Here is a 25,005-nt window from a genome sequence, read left to right on the forward strand (position 1 = left end):
AACCTGACGTGTTTAAATCTGAATGGTGAAAACGGAGGAGGTAACAGTACCCAAAACTTTCTCATCAAAGCAGATGGGGTTAGCTTTTAGATAGGTAATAATGGGCCAAGTCCACATAGGTCCTGGGGTGTGCGGAAACTGTGGATTGGACCTGCGAATGTTGCTAGATTTTGGGCCGAACATGTACCAGGAGGCTGAACGTATTTCTGTCACGTAAATCCTATCTTTTTTTGAAACAGGGGCGGTTCCAGAGGGACCTAGAAGCTTTCATTAAAACAGTGGCAACATTACAAGGAGGACCGGTAAGGAAATAGAAATTACAAATAGGTCCATACTTTTTGCACTACAGACCCTAAAACTTATATAGGAAAATCAATCTGGTCCAACTCCAACGCCACTGCTTCTGCAAGCCAAGATGCAATCAAGCACAACGCTGCCGGGGACATGGCCACTTGGGGCAAGGTGCCGGGAGCCAACTACACCAAAGCTGAGGGGCCTCCGGATCGGCATAGAAGCCTGGAGGTTTGATTTCACCTGCAAACACCGGCCGGGAAGAACCGAAGCCAACGAAGAGGGTGGGAGCGGTCGACCTAAGACCATCTTGAACGGCAGCTGACGAAGAGCGGCCGTGATTCCACTCCCAGGAGCAGCTTCCGCACTCCCCTGTTGCAGATTCAGTGCCGGCCAACATCCGAGTTGCAGGCTATCATCCTCCAAATTGCCATGACCAGAGGAAGAGGCTTGCAAGCCATGGCTGCCAGCACCAAGCCTGCAGAAGAAACTGACCTTATTGACGACAGAGATCCCCGCGGCCATCCTCCTCACCGCATCCGGCTCCGACCATTGGAGCGCCACGGCGAGGAAGAAAAGCTTCAGGGCACCACAAATCTGGCCAGATAAATCTGCAGCACTTCTCCCGGCATATCGCCAACAACCGGCATGGAGCCGAACTAAACCAGCATAAAGCCTAGATCTACTACTGATGCTACAACTACTATGAACAGAGAAGCCGACATCTCTCTGTTGCCATCTCCTACCGGCTATTCCGGCTAGAGAGGCTCGGGATTGACCCGGAAGCCCACGAGAGACTCTCAATAGGGGCGGAGGAGAACGAGAGAGCGGTGGGTAGAGAGATGGGAAATTGTCGGCGTACACAGTCCAATGTAAACCCACGTGCCGCGGCGGAGGAATTATACCAGAGGAAGTGGACGGGCGAGGAGGGGAATGGGCGCGGAGAGTAGCCGATGGATGGAGCCGCGCAGTGTTTGCGCCTGCGCTTTAGGGAATCTCCAACATGGACGCCCAAATTATCCGTGAGCGTCCGTTTGCGTCGCCTGACGGACGCGAAAATGACCGCGAGGCGCAAATTGTCTGTTTGCGTCGGGGGGCACCCTCAGCGTTCCGACACATTTTGGACACCCCAGCAATGCTGCTTGCATAGCGGGGGATGCCCGCCCATCGGGCCCGGCCTGCTTCCTGCCCGAAAGAAGGCTAGCCGGACTAGTGGTAGGGGACCCGACCGTAAAAAACCCTACCCTATTCTCGAACCCTCTGCCGAGCTCTACCCTGTCCGCATTTATTTGGAAGGGGGCCAAAGAAATGTCTCCACCTGCTGCCAACAGTCTTTCTTCAGAATTCTACTGAACGGCTCGATCCTCCCCTCCGTTTGTTTTAGCAACTTATCCTAAGGTCTCTTCGCCAAGAACTCTCTAGCAACGACAGAGGAACTAACTGGAGAACAAACGCGAAAACAAGTTGTACTGATTATAAAGTAATTCTCGAATTAAACAAGTTCAAACATATTTAACATACAAACTAGAGAACAAATTTAAAAACAAATAAATTATAAACTAATTCTTGGCCTTCTTGTTAGAAGGCCCTGCATCGTCGTCCTCACGGACGCGCCTCCTTCTATTCACCTCCTCCTTCGAAGAGGTACTACCGGACGACGCGTCTGTCGAGCTTGAGTTCCAGTCGGACGAATGGTCAGTGGGGTCTTCCTCGTCGTCGGTGAACGGTCGACGACGCTTCGCCTGCGCCCGCGCCCTCGCCCGGACCCTTGCCTCCTTCCTTGCCACCGCCGCGTTGTCCGCCGCCTCCAGCGCCTCCAGCCGTGCCCACTTGGCGTCGGAGTGCTCCTCCTCCTCCTGGCTATCGAGGGAAATAGCGCCTCCCTCCTCCTCGACCTCCCTCGGCGGGGACCCCGAAAGGGGGGGGGGGGCCTCCTTTGTGGTGGGTGTATTATATGTTCCTTGGGTGTTCTTAAAAGCATAGCAGAAAGCTCTTTATCTTCTTAAAGATTGAAATCTTGATATATATGGAAAAAATCACAGGTCTTTACTTTTTAATAAGTGAAAATGTGTATACATATAAATGCTGCACTCCCACAAAATCGCATAATACTGTCATATGCCACCGTACCGGTTCAGTTTATAACGTTTCGTCCGCTCGAGAGGCTGCGGCCCGCGAGCTGAAACTCGGCCTGCTCGTCCGTGTTAGGCCGCGTCCACCTCGTCTCTCCCTAGGATTAGTGGATGGTCTCTCCTCGCCAACTATCGATCCGATGTTCTGGGCTGAATAGTCCCACATCGTTTTCTTACACCGAGTTCCACCAGTTCATATACGTTCAAAGTAGCCTGGAATATCAGCAAGCTGGGGAATCAACAAGAACAATTAACATTGAGTGGTACCACCGTCGGTGGCGGCCAGTGAAGATCATGGAAACGAAGGAAGGCAACGACAGAGGGGAGTGCTAAGATGGAAAGGGAAGGAAACAAAAAGAAAGAAAAGAAGGAAAAAAAATCAAAGCAAAATCAAGCTACCGACCCGTCCAGCGAGAAGGCCGCGCCTGCGAGAGGAGCACCGTGTGGTGCCACTACCATCCGACGACCGGCAGGGAGGCACTGCTCTGATTGCTGGCCGGCCGCGGGTCACCCGGGTGTGCGCGAAGGTTGACGTCGAGAGGATGCGACGAACCGACCGGCGGAGGGGAGCGAGTGATTCCTGGCGGCGCTACGAGGAGAGACGAGCGAGGCAGGGGTTCAGGTAGGTTTCGGAACTGTCTTGGGCTTCTGGGTCCTGGCTATGGCCTAGCTGGGCCGGAAAGGGATTGGGATTGCGACCTTTGGCTATGCGAGCTGACTCCTCTTCTTTCCGGCTCCAGCAACGAGGATGAAACTTGTAGGGATCGCTACAGCCGCACTTATCCATCACGGAAGATTCTTTATTTTTTTCACCTCATACATGTCGCTGTACCTAACGCATGTCAGGCTGATGGTTCTCCTTGGCAGGTGATTGGTATGCTATAACGTGTAGTCACCATTTATTTCTGTTTCTTGTAATTTTTATTGGTTCACAATTGTGATGTTGTTCTTTTGATTCTTGAAAAAAAATTTGTAGTGGATTTGAAAAAATGTTGCAATCTTAAATGGATCCAAGCAATTCTCAAAATAAAGTGAGATGTGTTATGTTACTAGACCAAGGAGACAGTGATATCTAAAATTAAATTTTGGCGCCAGCTCTTCATGGCTCGTGAGCTTGGGTAGAGGTCTTCTGAGACGTGGATGGTGAGATTGATTCGACGCGAGCAGACTACCGCACTATCACAAAGCAGAGTTGGCGGAAGTTGCTGGTGGCCTTAAGACACTAAAATAAGTTGTTAATGCTTATTCAGGTTCGGTGGTTGTATGGTAAAAAAATGAAAATAAAATGGAGCTCACGTCCAAGACAAGAGATGGAGAATACGATGGTAGCGGGGCAGAATAGAAAGCTGACAAAAGGAAATGCTTGGGTTGGTTGTCAGCTAGGTCTGGCCAATTGGTGGGCTGCTCTCTCTCACACGCACACTAACAAACCTATTTCTTTTTATTTTATTTCTCCTAATCCTTTTAAAAAAATATTTTTTTAGAAAAGAAACTCGCCGTGGTCTGGAGAAGGTGTCCGTAGGACCGTAGTGAAGCACGGGTATTGTTCTAGTATTATATAAATCACTATGCCACGCTAAAAGAGAGAAGCTACTCATCCGTTCTCTACAGCCAGCTTCTATCAACATATACATGCTCAATTGGTTGTACCACCCGTTTACAAGTGGTTGTGGAAGTCCAGTTACATTATGAAAACAAAGACTTTTACCTGGCTATTGCTTTCGGATAGATTGAATACACGAGATTTGTTACAGAGGAGGCACTGGAGAGTCACTAATGATACTCATTGTGTGCTCTGCCCTCTAAGATGTCATGAGGATAGGATCACTTGTTCTTTGAGTGCAATTTTAGCTCAAGATTTTGGAATTACTTGCAAATCAGTTAGAATGGTAATGGGAACATGATTTTGCAGCCTATCATCGCTGGGGCAAAGAGGAGTTTTGGTTATCCTTTTTTCATGGAGGTACTTATCACGGCTTGCTGGAACATTTGGCTGATTCGTAATGCTCAAATCTTCAATCATGAGAGGCCTACATTTAGGAGGTGGAAGGCTGGTTTTGTCCAAGATATGACCCTGCTGCAACTTAGGATCAAGAAGAAATATAGAGCCTCTTTGGCAGCCTCGTTAGCTAATCTTCTGTATTTTTCTCTTTCTTTATTTTGTAGACTCTTAGTTCTTTGGGGACTTCTCGCCCCCTCCCGCTTTGAAACTTTATTGGTTGCTTTTTATTATTAATAAGAAATTTTCTGTGGGTCTTTTTGCCCTACATTCCATAGTTAAAAAAAATGTGTGTATGTGTTTTCAGTCTAAGACTAAAGTGTGAGTTGTGATGCTAGGGGTGTGAGAGCTCAACTATTTATACGCTAGGTTGTAAGCTGTGCTGGTTACATGTGTACCATGCCACTATCTAAACCGACTATCTATATTGGTTTTATGTGCCAGGTAAGATGGATTCGGTGGTTAACTAACTCAAGACATGAAATTTTAGTGATCTGCCTATTTAGGCATGCCAGTATGGTTTCTTGGTTTCCTATCCTCTAGCTCAATTTGGACAGTGCCAAGTGTGTAGTATGTTTTCTTATTCATATCAATTCCCAAAAATTATTTCTTGGATTTTTAATGATTTATTTGTTCTGAGATGTTTGTACAAAGAATGTATTGGTCTAGGATTTTATTGGATAGTTTCTAGAATAAGTTTTATTTGCATTGTTTTGTCTATGGATCCAAACTATTGTGAGGTACTAGCAGACTATTTCTATTTGTTTAGAATTGACTCATTTGATTCCTAGAAATTTTCTTATTAATGTTCCTAGAGCTATTGATTCTTGGGATTATTTTTCCTATTAATAATACTTGCACAAGGAGAATATTTACTACTAGTGGTTCTTGGTAGATGCTACTAGTTACTTGTCCTATCTATCTCTGGCTCTTCCTAGCATTGGTCTCTGCCAGGTGCCCAGGTTACTAATGTTAGCAGCTATGATTTTTTTATACCCCGATATTTTTAATTCTAATGGCTTGTTTATTCCTACTATTGTCTGAACCCTCACTACAGTTCCAGGAGTATTTTCCGGGGACAGAAACTTGGAACCTATATTAAAATGGATTCTCCTTAGGGTAAATCCAAAATTTTGATAATAATCTATGATTTCTAGTGTTTGTGGAGGTCAAGGAAATGATCAAGTGTTGATCAAGGATCAGTGATGGAAATGGTGATGCTGATGGTGTTGACCAAGTGATGATGATCAAGGCGGTGATGTGGTGTTGATGCTATTGTAGTTGAGTAGTGTAGGATATGCTAGATACGGTTTTAGGGTTTTAATTATAGTTCGCTTGCATTTTAGGCCATTTTCCTATTATTTTTATTTATGTATAATCCAACTTGTAAATGACTTTGTAATAGTTTGAGAATTGATAGAGAATTTGATTAAGAGAATTTGGATACTAAGTTTGTATTTTTTTGTTTTTATGTTATTTTTTAGTTATGAATATTTGAATCTACCCCTTATTATTTAAATTCAAATTTTGAAATTTGAAGTTTATTATGAATTTGTGTGGTGCATATGATTGAGTTTGAGTTTGAGAGTGTTAATTATAGTTTGAGATGGTTAGTTGGAATATTTAAATTAAATAATTAAGTTTTTTATTTGAATAATTTGAATTTGAACATGACAAAAGTCAAACCTCAATTTTGAATTCAAAATTTAGAAATGTTTAATTAAGGTTAAGGTTATTATCACATAAGGTTTAACACTCAAAGTAAATAGGTTTGTATTTTCAAATTTTAGTTGACCCCACATTTCAAAAAAAAATGCTCGAAGGTCATGTCTAAATTTGAATTGCAAATCCTGGTCCGTGGCTTTGGTCAATTTCAATACTGGATTTCATATTTGATCACTTCGATTCTTAAAGATAAAAGCTTAAAAGTTTCTAGTGTTTTCAAGATGCATGTTATGAAAGTGCAGAAACTTGACATCTACCTTTCTTGAGGTCCTATTCTTAGGGGTGTTACACTTCATAATTTTTTGGTACAACAAACGATGTCTTTACGAGATAGTAAAAATACAAGGTTTTCACTAGACCACTGCCAGAGCATATTGGATGGGGAACCATCGCTTAAATTTCCCCACCACATGAACAGGGAGTAGTCAACTAATTGGACCATGGTGTGTTATCAACTTGACTATGTCTCCTAGTGTACCTTGATGTTTATAAACTGCACGAGCTACACCACATTATATTCATTAATTTATTTATCTATGGAAATCTTTATTATGCTATAGATCATGAGATATTTATAGGTGTATATTGTTGATTCTTTATTCAGGTATGGACATGTTATAGGATAGAACAATAATGGGGATGGTGTGCATTATCAAGTGAATTCAGGTGTATAATTAGCTCAGTGACAGAGATAGTAAAAACACTTATGCCCGTTGTTAATTTTTTAAACCTCCTCACTAGAAATAAAAAGGATAGGTACTATCGGAGGCTAAGGATCAATTCCCAACCTCATGTCAGTTATACCTAAGACGTACTCCCTCCATTCTCTTTTAGTCTACATTATATAAATTGTAAGACCAATTAGTAAGTAATTTTATATTATAACTTGTAAATGGATACGATATCATCGAAACCGGGGCTGAATCCGTTTTAAGACATCCACATTTGATTTTAAAAAAGCTGACGGATAAGGATATCCAATTTCGAAGTGATGCTCCGAATACGGTATAAGATATGGTATAGCAAAGAGCATGCGGATATGGATTATCCGCATTTACATTAGGATAATCCGAAGGTTTTAAACCGGATAATCCGATTTTTCAGTCAAAAGACAAGTCCAATGTTGCAAGGTTAGTAGTTATTGAGTTACCAAATTCATTTGGCGAACATGTTTAACTCTAAATTTATATCAGTTTTTGAGTTTTAGCGCATTGTGTCGTTTTTTTCTTAGTTGCACAAGACTGAAAGTTTAAATCTATCTCAAGATTTGTAAGAACTACAACTATCTACTGATGAGAGCATATATTCGAATATTTTTGTTTCCAGTCCGAATTCGCCCCATTTAAGATTCGAATCCGCATTCCGGCATATCCGCATTCAAATCCGAAACCAATCAATATTCGATCCGATCCGAATCCGAGAAAAATATATGGCATGGGCATAATCCGATCCGATCCGATCCGTTTACACCCCTACAGATTTGATATATCTATACATAAAATATGTATATGTCTAGATATATCTGAATCAACACGACTATTGTGAAATAGTGAAAGTATTATACTTCTGTAATTTAAATTTAAATTGTCCCACATTGTTCAACTTTGATGTTCCGATGACAAATAGTGCGAGTAAGTAGAGAGAGGTCTTTTGACTCCCGAGCTAAAATCCAAAGCTCTCGGTAAGTTAAAAGATAAATATAAATTGTATTCTGAAGTTTTAGAAAAATAAAAAAGAGAGTACATACACTTGTTATGTACATATATGCAGAGTTTTGCTAGATAATATATTGCTAGCACAATATCCGTGCGTTGCCACGGCCTCTTAATACGTTGCACATATCTAGCTATTTTAAAAATGTTTAATTTCTCCAGTTTGCATAATTCACCATCATATATACAGAAATGAAGAACTTTTTGGAGTACTCCAACAGTCTCTCCAAATCTCACGCACAAATTTCAATCTTTACTTTATTCTTTTTCTCTAAGTTTTGAATGTGTTATTTATTTGTCAATAGCCACGTGATGCCAATTAGATATAAAAAGCGGTTCAGGTGACTGAAATTGTCATGACTTAGTTTAAAAATAATAATATTTGCACACTGAGGAAACAAATGTTTGAGATAGTAGGTAATCAAGGATAATTCTATCCACTAAAAATACATAATTCATTGTTTGGTTTTGTGACAGATAGAAAATGCAACCGTGTTATTTTTGCTCTCTCTTTTCTCTTTCCAATTTATTTTCCATCTCTCCACCGATATTCTCTCTTAATGACACCGATGTGGAGCTTGCAGCATTTTTATTTTGACTAATAGGGTTATCAAGTGGTTAGAAATTATTTTGACTGTCTACCATAGTCTCTATTAGATGCATATATATAATATACCCATTGGTTGTGACGACCATTAAATTTCTTTTCTCTTGCACTTACGTATCCGTTGAGATGACCATTAAATTTCTTTTCTCTTGCACATATATACTGATTTAGTATATTATTAGTGCGAGATAAAATTGTGGAAAATCTAGAACAATATAAGAAAACAATAATTAATAGTAGAAAATAGAAAATAGAGGATTGGCTTGACATTTTTCAATATATGGTCCTCCCTCTGATCCAAAATAAATTTAGGTCATTTAGTACAAACTTTGTATTAAATTGATAGTCCTATATGAAATAACTTTCAGTTATTCTGAATTGTAGGGAGTAGAATAATGGTTAGTTTTTACTACACATGCAAATAAAAGATTCGGTAGGATAGTAGCTGTTGTAAGCAACATGCAATGCCTACTATATCCACCTGAGCACATCAAAACAACAAAAGCACATCAGACCAAGTACTTGGGGGCAATGATCAACAGATTTTTTTCATACAAAAAGTGATTACGAGATAGCAGTCCTAGTGCTAGGGCTAGCCCTACAAAAGCAAATATAACTACAATTGTAAGACGGATACAGAAGCGGAGCAGCAATTACAAACTTCTATGCGTACCTGCACATAGATTATACATAGATGCCACCGTAAGCTGAATCCGCACACAATTCGTTTGTCCTGAGTGTATAGCAGTATAGATGAGGGATCATGAGAATGCTTTGTTTGGTCCAGCCGTATGATCCTCACAGTCCGGCGAAAGCAAAAGAAAATACCGGCTTACAAAATGGAACATTGTTTGTAGACCCAAAGATCAAGGGGGTTTAAGTATTGAAGTTCTTGAAATAAAAAAATAGATGTTTATTGAGTAAGTGGCTCTTTAAACTTCTTAATGAAGACGGGGCGTGGCAAGAATTGCTACATAATAAATACCTAAGACAGAAAGCGTTATCAGATGTGCAAGCTAGACCTACTGATTTCCCTTTTTGGAAAGGATTGATGGAGGTCAAACATGAGTTTTTTTCTATGGGTTCTTTCAAAGTAGGTAATAATATTCGCTTTTGGGAAGATACCTGGTTAGAAAATACTTCGTTGGCTCAACAGTATCCGTCCTTGTATAATATTGTACATCATAAGAACGTCACAGTCGCACAGGTATTAGCACAAACACCGTTGTATATTACATTCCGGAGGGTATTGAGTGGTAATAAATGGACTTCATGGTTACAATTATGTCGAAAACTCATGATGATAAATTTGAATGAAGAGGGTGATCGTTTTGTTTGGAAGTTGACACCAAATGGTTTGTTTACATTGAAGTCAATGTATGAGGACCTCATGTGTGACCATACCCCTTTTTTGAGAAAATATCTTTGGAGGTTAAAATTCCGCTTAAGATTAAGATTTTCATGTGGTTTTTGAGTAATAAGGTTCTGATAACTAAGGACAATTTAGCTAAACGATATTGGAATGAGTGTATAAAATGTGTTTTCTGTAGGGAACAGCAGACCATTCAACACCTTTTTATTAATTATCCGTTACCTAAGCTCTTATGACGTACGGTTAATTTTGCTGCGGCCGCCACCTCTGCCCTCTGCGTAGACGTGAGTTGACTTCATCCCCTCTCCTCTTGATATTCAGATTGGGGTGCGGGGGCGATCTCAGACTTGCCGTTCCGTGGCATTGTATGAATAATCCTATAACGCTGTTAAGTAGCACGCTTGATGTAAAGATCGATGGCAGTAGAATTGTGATAGGATCAACTAGTTGCGTAGAGTTTGTTCTCTGAAGTAAATACAGTGTTCCAAATTCTCTTGAAGAAAAGATTTAAAAGCTCTTTGGAGCGCCAGAAATTCAATACCCTGCAATGCCAACATGGAAAAGATTTGATAAAGCAGTAGATTTACTATGCGAAAAAGTTTTATTTCTAGAGTCAAATGCAATGCGTGAGCCAGTATGTTGTCAATTCATGTGCTCCATCAAGATGTATTTTTGCTAAAGAATTTGTTGAACAAAACGTTGATTACTCGATACAAATCGGTATTGTTTGATTCATATTAAAAAATAACCTTTCGATAGTATCATTTTAATTAACAAATCTGACTAGACCAAACATTGGGTTTTGCCTATTAAAACCTAAAAAAAAGGCCTCGTGCACAAGATTTTTTTTTTCAATTTTGGTACACAAGAAACAATTATGCGGTTTGTAAATTGCTTTCACGGCACCTATTTTCGGTAAGTAACCCATGGTTTATCATTGTTTCCAGGCATATATGTTATATTTTGCAAAGAAATTTGACATAGTCAATTGAGTGATGACAATGCTACATTAAAAAAAGCAGACACAGTAGGAAGCATCCTATTGTTGTTCCACTTTCCTGTGGTTAAAATTGACTAAATGAGATTATCAGTTTTTTTGAAAAAGGTGTGATGGGGATTGCATACTTACATGGCAACCACAAACCACGACAATCGTTCAGACTAGAGTGATCCTTTTTGATGGTTTTAGCAAAGCTACCGGCCACTCCCTCGTTTCAGAAATATAAGGTGCACATGTTATTCCAAGATTTTACTTTGATCAACAATTGGTCCAACTCAATTATGAGGCTTGCTCCAGTGCAACCTCTCTCCCTAAACTCAGTTTGGGATCTAGGGTAATTAGCCAATCAATTAATTAATTAGTTGTGAGCCCTACTAAGGCCCATATCCAAACCTAGTATACCCATGTATCATATACCGTTCGCAAGTTCATGAAAATCCCAACTATTCGCATGTCTATCTGACAAACACGACGCAAGACACTCCGGCACGTGTCCAGTGAGATTGTCAAAAAGGGAGCTCGACAGTCCGGCTAGCCTCGAGACACACAATCCGACTAGTATTGAGAGACGATGCGCCACCGTCCTGCCGGCTGATGGCGTGTAACTCACACGTTCGTTGGGAACCCCAAGAGGAAGGTATGATGCGCACAGCAGCAAGTTTTCCCTCAGAAAGAAACCAAGGTTTATCGAACCAGGAGGAGCCAAGAAGCACGTTGAAGGTTGATGGCGGCGGGACGTAGTGCGGCGCAACACCAGAGATTCCGGCGCCAACGTGGAACCTGCACAACACAACCAAAGTACTTTGCCCCAACGAAACAGCGAGGTTGTCAATCTCACCGGCTTGCTGTAACAAAGGATTAGATGTATAGTGTGGATGATGATTGTTTGCAAAGAACAGTAAAGAACAAGTATTGCGGCAGATTTGTATTTCGGTACAAAAGAATGGATCGGGGTCCACGAGTTCACTAGAGGTGTCTCTCCCATAAGATAGCATGTTGGGTGAACAAATTACAGTCGGGCAATTGACAAATAGAGAGGGCATAACAATGCACATACATGACATGATGAATATTGTGAGATTTAATTGGGCATTACGACAAAGTACATAGACCGCTATCCGGCATGCATCTATGCCTAAAAAGTCCACCTTCGAGGTTATCATCCGAACCCCTTCCGAGTATTAAGTTGCAAAACAACGGACAATTGCATTAAGTATGGTGCGTAATGTAATCAATAACTACATCCTCGGACATAGCATCAATGTTTTATCCCTAGTGGCAACAACACATCCACAACCTTAGAACTTTCCGTCACTTGTCCCAGATTTAATGGAGGCATGAACCCACTATCGAGCATAAATACTCCCTCTTGGAGTTAAGAGCAAAAACTTGGCCGAGCCTCTACTAATAACGGAGAGCATGCAAGATCATAAACAACACATAGGTAATAGATTGATAATCAACATAACATAGTATTCTCTATCCATCGGATCCCGACAAACACAACATATAGAATTACGGATAGATGATCTTGATCATGTTAGGCAGCTCACAAGATCCGACAATGAAGCACAATGAGGAGAAGACAACCATCTAGCTACTGCTATGGACCCATAGTCCAGGGGTGAACTACTCACTCATCACTCCGGAGCGACCATGGCGGTGAAGAGTCCTCCGGGAGATGAATCCCCTCTCCGGCGGGGTGCGGAGGTGATCTCCAGAATCCCCGAGATGGGATTGGCGGCGGCGGCGTCTCAGTAAGGTTTTCCGTATCGTGGCTCTCGGTACTGGGGGTTTCGCGACGAAGACCTTAAGTAGGCGGAAGGGCGGAGTCGGAGGGGTCACGGGGGCCCCACACAGCAGGGCCGCGCGGGCCCCTCCTGGGCCGCGCCGCCCTAGTGTGGCGGCGCCCCGTGGCCCCACTTCGTCTTCTCTTCGGTCTTCTGGAAGCTTCGTGGCAAAATAGGCCCCTGGGCGTTGATTTCGTCCAATTCCGAGAATATTTCCTTTGTAGGATTTCTAAACCAAAAACAGCAGAAAACGACAAGCGGCTCTTCGGCATCTCGTTAATAGGTTAGTGCCGGAAAATGCATAAATACGACATATAATGTGTATAAAACATGTAGATATCATCAATAATGTGGCATGGAACATAAGAAATTATCGATACGTCGGAGACGTATCAGCATCCCCAAGCTTAGTTCTCTGCTCGTCCCGAGCGGAGTAAACGATAACACATATAATTTACGGAGTGACATGCCATCATAACCTTGATCATACTATTGTAAACATATGTAATGAATGCAGCGATCAAAACAATGGTAATGACATGAGTAAACAACTGAATCATAAAGCAAAGACTTTTCATGAATAGTACTTAAAGACAAGCATCAATAAGTCTTGCATAAGAGTTAACTCATAAAGCAATAAATCAAAGTAAGGGTATTGAAGCAACACAAAGGAAGATTAACTTTCAGCGGTTGCTTTCAACTTATAACATGTATATCTCATGGATAATTGTCAACATAGAGTAATATAACAAGTGCAATATGCAAGTATGTAGGAATCAATGCACAGTTCACACAAGTGTTTGCTTCTTGAGGTGGAGAGAGATAGGTGAACTGACTCAACATAAAAGTCAAAGAATGGTCCTTCAAAGAGGAAAGCATCGATTACTATATTTGTGCTAGAGCTTTTATTTTGAAAACATGAAACAATTTTGTCAACGGTAGTAATAAAGCACATGTATCATGTAAATTATATCTTACAAGTTGCAAGCCTCATGCATAGTATACTAATAGTGCCCGCACCTTGTCCTAATTAGCTTGGACTACCTGGGATCATTGCAATACACATGTTTTAACCAAATGTCACAAAGGGGTACCTCCATGCCGCTCTGTACAAAGGTCTAAGGAGAAAGCTCGCATTTTGGATTTCTCGCTTTTGATTATTCTCAACTTAGACATCCATACCGGGACAACATGGACAACAGATAATGGACTCCTCTTTAATGCATAAGCATGTAGCAACAATTAGTGTTCTCATATGAGATTGAGAATATATGTCCAAAACTGAAACTTCCACCATGATTCATGGTTTTAGTTAGCGGCCCAATGTTCTTCTCTAACAATATGCATGCTCCAATCATTAAGGTGGTAGATCTCTCTTACTTCAGACAAGACGGACATGCATAGCAACTCACATGATATTCAACAAAGAGTAGTTGATGGCGTCCCCAGGAGCATGGTTATCGCACGACAAGCAACTTAATAAGAGATAAAGTGCATAAGTACATATTCAATACCACAATAGTTTTTAAGCTATTTGTCCCATGAGCTATATATTGCAAAGGCGAATGATGGAAATTTTAAAGGTAGCACTCAAGCAATTTACTTTGGAATGGCGGAGAAATATCATGTAGTAGGTTGGTATGGTGGACACAAATGGCATAGTGGTTGGCTCAAGGATTTTGGATGCATGAGAAGTATTCCCTCTCGATACAAGGTTTAGGCTAGCAAGGTTATTTGAAACAAACACAAGGATGAACCGGTGCAGCAAAACTCACATAAAAGACATATTGTAAACATTATAAGACTGTACACCGTCTTCCTTGTTGTTCAAAACTCAATACTAGAAATTATCTAGACTTTAGAGAGACCAAATATGCAAACCAAATTAGCAAGCTCTAGGTGTTTCTTCATTAATGGGTGCAAAGTATATGATGCAAGAGCTTAAACATGAGCACAACAATTGCCAAGTATCAAATTATTCAAGACATTTTAGAATTACTACATGTAGCATTTCCCGATTCCAACCATATAACAATTTAACGAAGAAGATTCAACCTTCGCCATGAATACTATGAGTAAAGCCTAAGGACATATTTGTCCATATGCAACAGCGGAGCGTGTCTCTCTCCCACACAATGAATGCTAGGATCCATTTTATTCAAACAAAAACAAAAACAAAAACAAACCGACGCTCCAAGCAAAGTACATAAGATGTGACGGAATAAAAATATAATTTCAGGGGAGGAACCTGATAATGTTGTCGATGAAGAAGGGGATGCCTTGGGCATTCCCAAGCTTAGACGCTTGAGTCTTCTTAAAATATGCAGGGGTGAACCACCGGGCATCCCCAAGCTTAGAGCTTTCACTCTCCTTGATCATATTGCATCATTCTCCTCTCTTGATCCTTGAAAACTTCCTCCACACCAAACTCGAAACAACTCATTAGAGGGTTAGTGGACAATAAAAATTAACATGTTCAGAGGTGACACAATCATTCTTAACACTTCTGGACATTGCATAAAGCTACTGGACATTAATGGATCAAAGAAATTCATCCAACATAGCAAAAGAGGCAATGCGAAATAAAATGCAGAATCTGTCAAAACAGAACAGTCCGTAAAGATGAATTTTATTGAGGCACCAGACTTGCTCAAATGAAAATGCCCAAATTGAATGAAATTTGAGTACATATCTGAGGATCACGCACGTAAATTGGCTTAATTTTCTGAGCTACCTACAGGGAGGCAGGTCGAAATTCGTGACAGCAAAGAAATCTGTAACTGCGCAGTAATCCAAATCTAGTATTCACTTTACTATCAAAGACTTTACTTGGCACAACAAAACACAAAACTAAGATAAGGAGAGGTTGCTACAGTAGTAAACAACTTCCAAGACTCAAATATAAAACAAAAATACTGTAGTAAAAACATGGGTTGTCTCCCATAAACGCTTTTCTTTAACGTCTTTCAGCTAGGCGCAGAAAGTGTATATCAAGTATTATCAAGAGACGAAGCATCAACATCATAATTTGTTCTAATGATAGAATCAAAAGGTAACTTCATTCTATTTCTAGGGAAGTGTTCCATACCTTTCTTGAGAGGAAATTGATATTTAATATTACCTTCCTTCATATCAATGGTAGCACCAACAGTTCGAAGAAAAGGTCTTCCCAATATAATGGGGCAAGATGCATTGCATTCAATATCCAAGACAACAAAATCAACGGGGACAAGGTTATTGTTAACGGTAATGCGAACATTATCAACTTTCCCCAAAGGTTTCTTTATAGCATTATCAACAAGATTAACATCCAAATAACATTTCTTCAGTGGTGGCAAGTCAAGCATATTATAGATTTTCTTAGGCATAACGGAAATACTTGCACCAAGATCACATAAAGCATTACAATCAAAGTTATTGACCTTCATCTTAATGATGGGCTCCCAACCATCCTCTAGCTTTCTAGGAATAGAAGTTTCAAGTTTTAGTTTCTCTTCTCTAGCTTTTATGAGAGCATTTGTAATATGTTTTGTAAAGGCTAAATTTATAGCACTAGCATTAGGACTCTTAGCAAGTTTAAGAACTTTATAACTTCAGAGATGTGGCAATCATCAAAATCCAAACCATTACAATCTAAAGCAATGGGATCATCATCCCCAATGTTGAAAAAAATTTCAGCAGTTTTATCACGAGCGAGTTTCAGCGGTTTTAGCGATTTCGGGCAATTTTGCACGCTTTGCACTAGGAGTAGTAACATTGCCAACACCAATTATTTTATCATTGATAGTAGGAGGTGCAGCAACATGTGAATCATTAGCATTACTAGTGGTGGTAATAGTCCAAACTTTAGCTACATTTTTCTCTTTAGCTAGTTTTTCATTTTCTTCTCTTTCCCACCTAGCATGCAATTCGGCCATCAATCTTATATTCTCATTAATTCTAACTTGGATGGCATTTGCTGTAGTAACAATTTTATTTTCAATATCCCTATTAGGAATAACTTTCGATTTCAAAAGATCAACATCAGAGGCAAGACTATCAACCTTAGAAGCGAGAATATCAATTTTATTGAGCTTTTCCTCAACAGATTTGTTAAAAGCAGTTTGTGTACTAATAAATTCTTTAAGCATAGCTTCAAGTCCAGGGGTGTGTTCCTATTATTGTTGTAAGAATTTCCATAAGAATTAGCATAACCGTTACCATTATTATAAGGATATGGCCTATAGTTATTACTAGAATTGTTCCGATAAGCATTGTTGTTGAAATTATTATTTTTAATGAAGTTCACATCAACATGTTCTTCTTGGGCAACCAATGAAGCTAACGGAACATTATTAGGATCAACATTAGTCCTATCATTCACAAGCATAGACATAATAGCATCAATCTTATCATTCAAGGAAGAGGATTCTTCGACGGAATTTACCTTCTTACCTTGTGGAGCTCTTTCCGTGTGCCATTCAGAGTAATTAATCATCATATTATCAAGGAGCTTTGTTGCTTCACCAAGAGTGATGGACATAAAGGTACCTCCAGCAGCTGAATCCAATAGGTTCCGCGAAGAAAAGTTCGATCCTGCATAAAAGGTTTGGATGATCATCCAAGTAGTCGATCCATGGGTTGGGCAATTTTTGACCAAAGATTTCATTCTTTCCCAAGCTTGAGCAACATGTTCATTATCTAATTGTTTAAAATTCATTATGCTACTTCTCAAAGATATAATTTTAGCAGGGGGATAATATCTACTAATAAAAGCATCCTTGCATTTAGTCCATGAATCAATCCTATTCTTCGGCAGAGATAGCAACCAATCTTTAGCCCTTCCTCTTAATGAGAAAGGAAACAATTTTAATTTTATAATGTCACCATCTACATCTTTATACTTTTGCATTTCACATAATTCAACAAAGTTATTGAGATGGGCAGCAGCATCATCAAAACTAACACCAGAAAATTGCTCTCTCATAACAAGATTCAGTAAAGCAGGTTTAATTTCAAAGAATTCTGCTGTAGTAGCAGGTGGAGCAATAGGTGTGCATAAGAAATCATTATTATTTGTGGTTGTGAAGTCACACAACTTAGTATTTTCAGGAGTGGCCATTTTAGCAGTAGCAAACTAAATAAAGTAAATGCAAGTAACTAATTTTTTTTGTGTTTTTGATATAGAGTGCAAGACAGTAAATAAAGTAAAGCTAGCAACTAATTTTTTTGTGTTTTGATATAATGCAGCAAACAAAGTAGTAAATAAAATAAAGCAAGACAAAAACAAAGTAAAGAGATTGGATGGTGGAGACTCCCCTTGCAGCGTGTCTTGATCTCCCCGGCAACGGCGCCAGAAAAAGAGCTTGATGGCGTGTAACTCACACGTTCGTTGGGAACCCCAAGAGGAAGGTATGATGCGCACAGCAGCAAGTTTTCCCTCGGAAAGAAACCAAGGTTTATCGAACCAGGAGGAGCCAAGAAGCACGTTGAAGGTTGATGGCGGCGGGACGTAGTGCGGCGCAACACCAGAGATTCCGGCGCCAACGTGGACCCTGCACAACACAACCAAAGTACTTTGCCCCAACGAAACAGTGAGGTTGTCAATCTCACCGGCTTGCTGTAACAAAGGATTAGATGTATAGTGTGGATGATGATTGTTTGCAAAGAACAGTAAAGAACAAGTATTGCAGCAGATTTGTATTTCAGTATAAAAGAATGGACCGGGTCCACAGTTCACTAGAGGTGTCTCTCCCATAAGATAGCATGTTGGGTGAACAAATTACGATCGGGCAATTGACAAATAGAGAGGGCATAACAATGCACATACATGACATGATGAATATTGTGAGATTTAATTGGGCATTACGACAAAGTACATAGACCGCTATCCGAGCATGCATCTATGCCTAAAAAGTCCACCTTCGAGGTTATCATCCGAACCCCTTCCGATATTAAGTTGCAAAACAACGAGACAATTGCATTAAGTATGGTGCGTAATGTAATCAATAACTACATCCTCGGACATAGCATCAATGTTTTATCCCTAGTGGCAACAAGCACATCCACAACCTTAGAACTTTCATCGCACTGTCCCAGATTTAATGGAGGCAAGAACCCACTATCGAGCATAAATACTCCCTCTTGGAGTTAAGAGCAAAAACTTGGCCGAGAGCATCTACTAATAACGGAGAGCATGCAAGATCATAAACAACACATAGGTAATAGATTGATAATCAACATAACATAGTATTCTCTATCCATCGGATCCCGACAAACACAACATATAGAATTACAGATAGATGATCTTGATCATGTTAGGCAGCTCACAAGATCCGACAATGAAGCACAATGAGGAGAAGAAAACCATCTAGCTACTGCTATGGACCCATAGTCCGGGGGTGAACTACTCACTCATCACTCCGGAGGCGACCATGGCGGTGAAGAGTCCTCCGGGAGATGATTCCCCTCTCCGGCAGGGTGCCGGAGGTGATCTCCAGAATCCCCGAGATGGGATTGGCGGCGGCGGCGTCTCGATAGGTTTTCCGTATCGTGGCTCTCGGATGCGGGGGTTTCGCGACGAAGGCTTTAAGTAGGCGGAAGGGCAACGCGGGGGCCACACGAGGGCCCCACACACCAGGCCGGCGCGGCCAAGGGCCAGGCCGCGCCGCCCTATGGTGTCGGTGCCTCGTGGCCCCACTTCCTTTCCCCCTCGGTCTTCTGGAAGCTTCGTGCAAAAATAGGACCCTGGGCGTTGATTTCGTCCAATTTCGAGAATATTTCCTTTGTAGGATTTCTGAAACCAAAAACAGCAGAAAACAGCAACTGGCTCTTCGGCATCTCGTTAATAGGTTAGTGCCGGAAAATGCATAAATACGACATATAATGTGTATAAAACATGTAGATATCATCAATAATGTGGCATGGAACATAAAAAATTATCGATACGTCGGAGACGTATCACCGGCATGCACCTACGAGGTCTTGCTGAGGCTCGTGCCGGCCTGCATCGCCTCATAATGCTTCGTGACCGGCAAGCACCGCCTTGCCGTGCCTGCTGCCCGCCGGCCATGACCGCCCGACAAAGTCGCCACCGATGAGCCGACAATGGCATAGACACATACTACTCCTACCTATACGTACATTACATATTCGTTCAAATAAGGTTGGCCATATGGGTTTTGTACATGGCTACATATACCTGTTTAGTTTTTTAAAAGACCATCATGCCCTTAATATGAAGGGGTCTCGAGCGATCTGAGCCGTCTTTGTGTTTAAGTTTGTCTAAGTTTCGGGCAGGGGGTTGTACTGAGATTTCAGCGGCAATAGACTGCACGAAACCAAAATATGAACTTTGTGAGTTCTCAAAGCATCATTTAACAGCGATGTAATAAATTCAAATGTGTATAATTAATATCTATTACATGACCTGATCTACATTTTGCTGGTTTAACTTGTATGCTTTTACAGGTGAAGAGATCGCTTCTTTCAGTTGCAAGGAAGATTCTTGAAAAGAATGACCAAAGTTCTGTGCAATTGCAGATTTTGGAGTTCAAGCCCTTAGGGCATGAGCAATGGAGGCAGCAGTCCAACTAGGCTTGGATAAAACTTTTGACATATGCATGCCATGTTATGGTTCTACTAATATATCTTTCTCTCAAAAGCTGATTTGGTTTTTCTCTTTCCCTCTCACATTTCCACTCAGTTTTTACTTTATGGCTGAAGAGGCTGCCTCCTTATCCGAACCTAATTTGGACCACCCAAATCAAGATAAAGCTGTGAGGCAACACCCCTGGGGCTATGCATTGGCCATGCCCTTATCTGTTTCGGTAATTCATACCATGGTTCCATTAGGTCAGCTTACCATATGCACTTTGCGCTTTCGTCTGATACCATTTTTACCCTGGCGACTGTTTCCATCAATACCTCTGGTGGCAGAAGAGGACTCAACATTTCTGAAGTTATTTAATCCTAATGGTAACAGTGGTAATTTAATCATTGAGTCAATTTTAAGTGCTCTCACGGACAAAGTGAGTAACAGTGGTTCACCTTTAACTCATGATGATGTGTTGGGAGCTATTGACAGAGGAGGCAAGGATGCTGTCTCCTTTGATTCAAATCCTGCTACTTATTGGGTATGCTGCAAAGTTTCATTAGTCGTACATCAGGATCTGTAAAGGTTCGGTCCACTGAGTAGAGATGATGCTGTTGTTTTGAAGGTACTTGATCCAATTGATGGCACTAAAAGGTTTCTTGAAAGGAGACGGTGCTCTGTATGTGGTACAGCTCTGTACATTCATTTGTTTCTTTTCTTCTTGAACGAACGACAGGTGCTCTGCCTAATTACTTTATGGAAGGGAAAGATTATGTACAGGGGGACTAAAAGACAAACAGCTAATTGCCAAATCTATTTAATCTGTACATGAGCTTACAGAAATGCCATTAGGACGGCTGAAGCTAAGTAGGCTGCTGGCAGTCTGCCATTGTTTCCTCCCATTGTTCATTGTTTCAGGAAACTTTAGGTGCAATCTATTGTGGGTTTTAGGGTTGTATCTGCAAGATTCTACTATTACTCTTCTTGCATAAACATGATTAACTCATTGATTGATGTCCTTTCGCGCTTTCTTCAGTATGGATTTGTGGAGTCATGCTTTCTAAGTACCATCTGATATGAACTTTTTTTTTAAGGTGGGATTGGCTCTTGTGGTGAATGGTAAGGTAGCAGTTGGAGTGATGGGATGTCCAAACTGGACAAATGCTAGTGAATCAGCAAAGGCATTTCAAGTATAGTTAGTACGCATTGTTGTTTACGATGGGTTTGTCAGCATAACCGAAAATGAGAAATATACTTTTGCTTTCATCTGTTGTCTGGAAACGTATCTTAGGTTAAATGAGAACTATCTTAGGTTGATCATATACGGACCGTTGCATGAGTAATTATGCTCTTGCTGATATTTGATAGCTTGTGCAAGTATATAACGGTAGCATGTGGCAGAGACACGGTATTCTTCAATCGAGCGCGGATGAATACTCAAATCAAGGTGCTCTCTTGCTTTCGATTATTCTGCATGACAAGCTAAACAACTTGGGGACTATGTTTACGCATGCGCTGATCTTTTCTACTCCCACTGTTTACATAGGTCTGGGATCATGCTGTCGGGGTAATCTGTGTGCAGGAAGCTGGCGGTCATACCTTGTCTGTTAAGCCAGGGTTCAGTGTACGTTTGTTCTACTTATTCACAACATCAACATTGTAACTGTGTTTATTTTGTAATTTGCTGAAACTGACAGATCAGTGACTGGAGTGGGAAACCGTTGGATCTTGCAGCTGACCTAACATGCCATAGAATCATCTACCGTTCGGGCGGTGTTTTCGTGACAAACAGTGATCTGCATGACAAGCTTGTCGACCTGATCTCAGCAGAATACAAATAGCGGGATGTTGCACGGCTTCAAACATGAGCACAATTTTGTTTTGCTCGTAACATTTTACCACGTTGGCCAGCAAGTTTGGCCTCGCCTTATTCAGACTACTATCATTGTTCACCACAATATATTCATATGTAATTAATTATTCACAGTCCTAGGTGCCTGAAGTGAACTTGTTAAGCAACTTCACCAAGAAGATATACATGTGGAACTTATACAGGCTCGAAGTTGCCTTGCGGAGCTAGGTATCTAAACTGCACCCAAAATTCTACAATCTTTGGCCATGACAGTCTATGAATCTGTTGGAGAACCCTGATGGTCGCATGGCTGAACAGTGTCCACGCACGTCCCAGTGCTGAATTAAGCAAAGCTTCACAACGGGTAGAAACGAAATCTCTCGGACCGATCTGCCAGCGCTGCACCGCGTAACACGTTTGGCCACCAATTCAGTACCGAAGAAAAAACACCCTGAAAAGCTTGCAGCTCTGCCTCCGTCCATCATATCACAGGATAACGACCTGCAGCAGCGTCGTTGCTAATGCGAAATCAGCAGCTTCTGAGCATAATTAGCCTAGCAAAATCCCGTAACTAGGACGAGCTTAGAACCTTAGACTATCTGAACAAGAAATCTCTTCGCTTCTCCCGTGACACGTACTCTCTGCCTGCCGCAAGTACAGCAGACAGATGACTTGGTGCTATCTTCTTGTTGTAACCTATGTTGACTTTGATGGGCATAAGAAGGCCTACTGATCGATCAGATGTTTTTATGTCCAGGAATTCCCAGTTACGTACGCGTCTTTAGTGTAGTTATGTTGTGTAAGCAAGCTAGCAGGGTGAAATAGTACGTCAGGCATGAAGGGCTTTATCTTGATGTGAAATGATGTCTGTCGCTCGTTGCAGGAACCGCCCATACTTGCCCCGAGTCAACTATTCCGGCAAATCCTGCCTGGTTCACGAGAGGAAATGATATGACTAATGACTTGGATGATGCACAAGTGGCCACTCGGATGTGTAGAAGGATAGAGAGGGAGAGAGATTGACGAAATATGTTGGATGTTGTATTGAGCCTCATCAGCGAGTATATATAGGAGTACAAGGGACCGACTTGGAGTAGAAGACAAGAAACAAATCTATCCCTACCTAATCTATCCCTAACCGACATATACTCTAACATCCCCCCGCAGTCGTAGCGGTAGCGTCGTGAACAACTGGAACGTCGTGAACGGTCAGACTGGAGAGAAACCGAAGTAGAACCAGTGGGCTGACATCCCCCGCTGTCGGGGAAGGTGTCGCGGCGCACTAGCTTGGACTGTAGAGGAAGCTGGTGAGTCTCAGGCGAGGTGGTAGCCCTTTGTGCCGATGTCGAGGTAGCCGAGAGCGTGGGTGCTGCAACCTTGGTCGAGGGAGCCGCGCGAGGGATTGCCGTGGTCGATGTCGTGGGCGGGTGCCAGTGTCGATGTAGCCGCAAGCGCGTAGTGCACGAGGAGAGTGACGGAGACGCGTCGAGGCAGTCGTGGAGGTTGTCGATGCCGAAGTCGATGTAGTCCGAGCCGTCGAGGACGAGGTGCGGCCCTAGTTTTGCCAGAACTAGGCACACGTTGGGGATGAAGGCATACTTCGGTTTTGCCAGAACCGAGTACACATAGAAGAAGTCGGTGACGCGGTCGAGGCAGTCGTAGAGGCGATGCCGAAGAAGACGTTGTCGAAGCCGACGAAGACGAGACGTCCGGCGCGAGTTTGCCAGACTCGGGAACGTGCCGGGGACGAAGGCACTTCCGGTGTTGCCAGTACCGGGCATGCGAGGGTAGGGAACATTACAAAGTGCGCGCCATGTCGGAGTAGACTAGCAGAGGAGGTCTCGACGACGGGTGTCGGAGAAGAGGAGCAGGTGGTGTAGTCGGGGAAGAGGCGAGTCTCGACGACGGGTGTCGGAGTAGAGAAGCAGGTGACGTAGTCGGGGAAGAGGCGAGGACGCTGGCGGCAAAGCTGTAGTGTACGAAGACGTAGAAGGCTAACCCAGCGGTGACTAGGGGTGGACATGCTGGACGCCTAGACGGGCGTTGCGGTGATCGGCCAGCCCAGCGCGACCTGACGTGGTTGGCGAGCCCAGCAGCGACCTGAGGTGGAGGCGCGGCGGCGGTACACGAAGTAGGCGAGGAAGACCCGGCGGCGTGACGAAGACCATGCGCGGACGGAGGCGACCCGCACCGAAGGGACGGCGCTGTGGTGGCCTGGGACGTCGATGCGCGGGGGACGGCGAAGGTGACCGCGTGCGGCGACGCCACGGCCTAAGGGGCCGGCGTAGCTGCAGGGCGCGAGTCGGTGCAGCGGCGGGACGCCACCAACGACGTACGCGCCTCAGAAGGCGCGTCGTTGGCTAGCAGCGTGGACCAAAGGCGGCGGCGATGCGACCCGAAGGGGCGACGCAGTGGCAACCCGATGCTCAATCGGTGGTATGCGCGTGCTCGGGGACGTGCTTGGCGGAGACGTGTGCGGGGTCGGTTGATCAGACTGACGGTGGCACGATACGCGCCATGGCGTGGACGACGCGCAGATCGGAGCCGATGGAACGGTCTGCCTGGGGACCGGTACGACCGGCCTGGGTGCCGGTCCAACCGGCCTGGGGCCCGGTCTGACCAGCCGGGGCGCCGGTCCAACCGGCCTGGAGCCCGGTCTGCCGGCCTGGGCGCCGGGTGACTGGGCGGAAGCCCCTGGATAGCGGCCCGGTAGGCACCGGTTCAGGGCCCGGTTTGGTCCGATCCGACCCGGTCTGGAAGCCGGTCTGACCGGTTGTAGCGCCGGGTAATCCGGTCAGGTGGCCGGTTTGCCGGCCGTGGCGCCGGCCCGTCCGGTGCTGAGGCCGGTCGGCCGGGTAGTGGCGCCGGCCGCCTGACGGATCGGACCGACGGCGGCACGATGGTGTGGGCGACGCGCAGATCGGAGTCGATGGCGGCGTTGTCGATGTAGTC

At 42.9% G+C, this 25,005-nt stretch overlaps 1 pseudogene; it reads left to right on the forward strand.

The window, feature by feature from the left end:
* The first annotated feature begins 750 nt into the window (after positions 1–750).
* On the forward strand, positions 751–21,470 carry LOC124672684 (annotated as a pseudogene).
* Positions 21,471–25,005: the final 3,535 nt, after the last annotated feature.

The sequence above is a fragment of the Lolium rigidum genome, chromosome 7, assembly GCF_022539505.1.
Source record: "Lolium rigidum isolate FL_2022 chromosome 7, APGP_CSIRO_Lrig_0.1, whole genome shotgun sequence".
NCBI classification, from domain to species: domain Eukaryota; kingdom Viridiplantae; phylum Streptophyta; class Magnoliopsida; order Poales; family Poaceae; genus Lolium; species Lolium rigidum.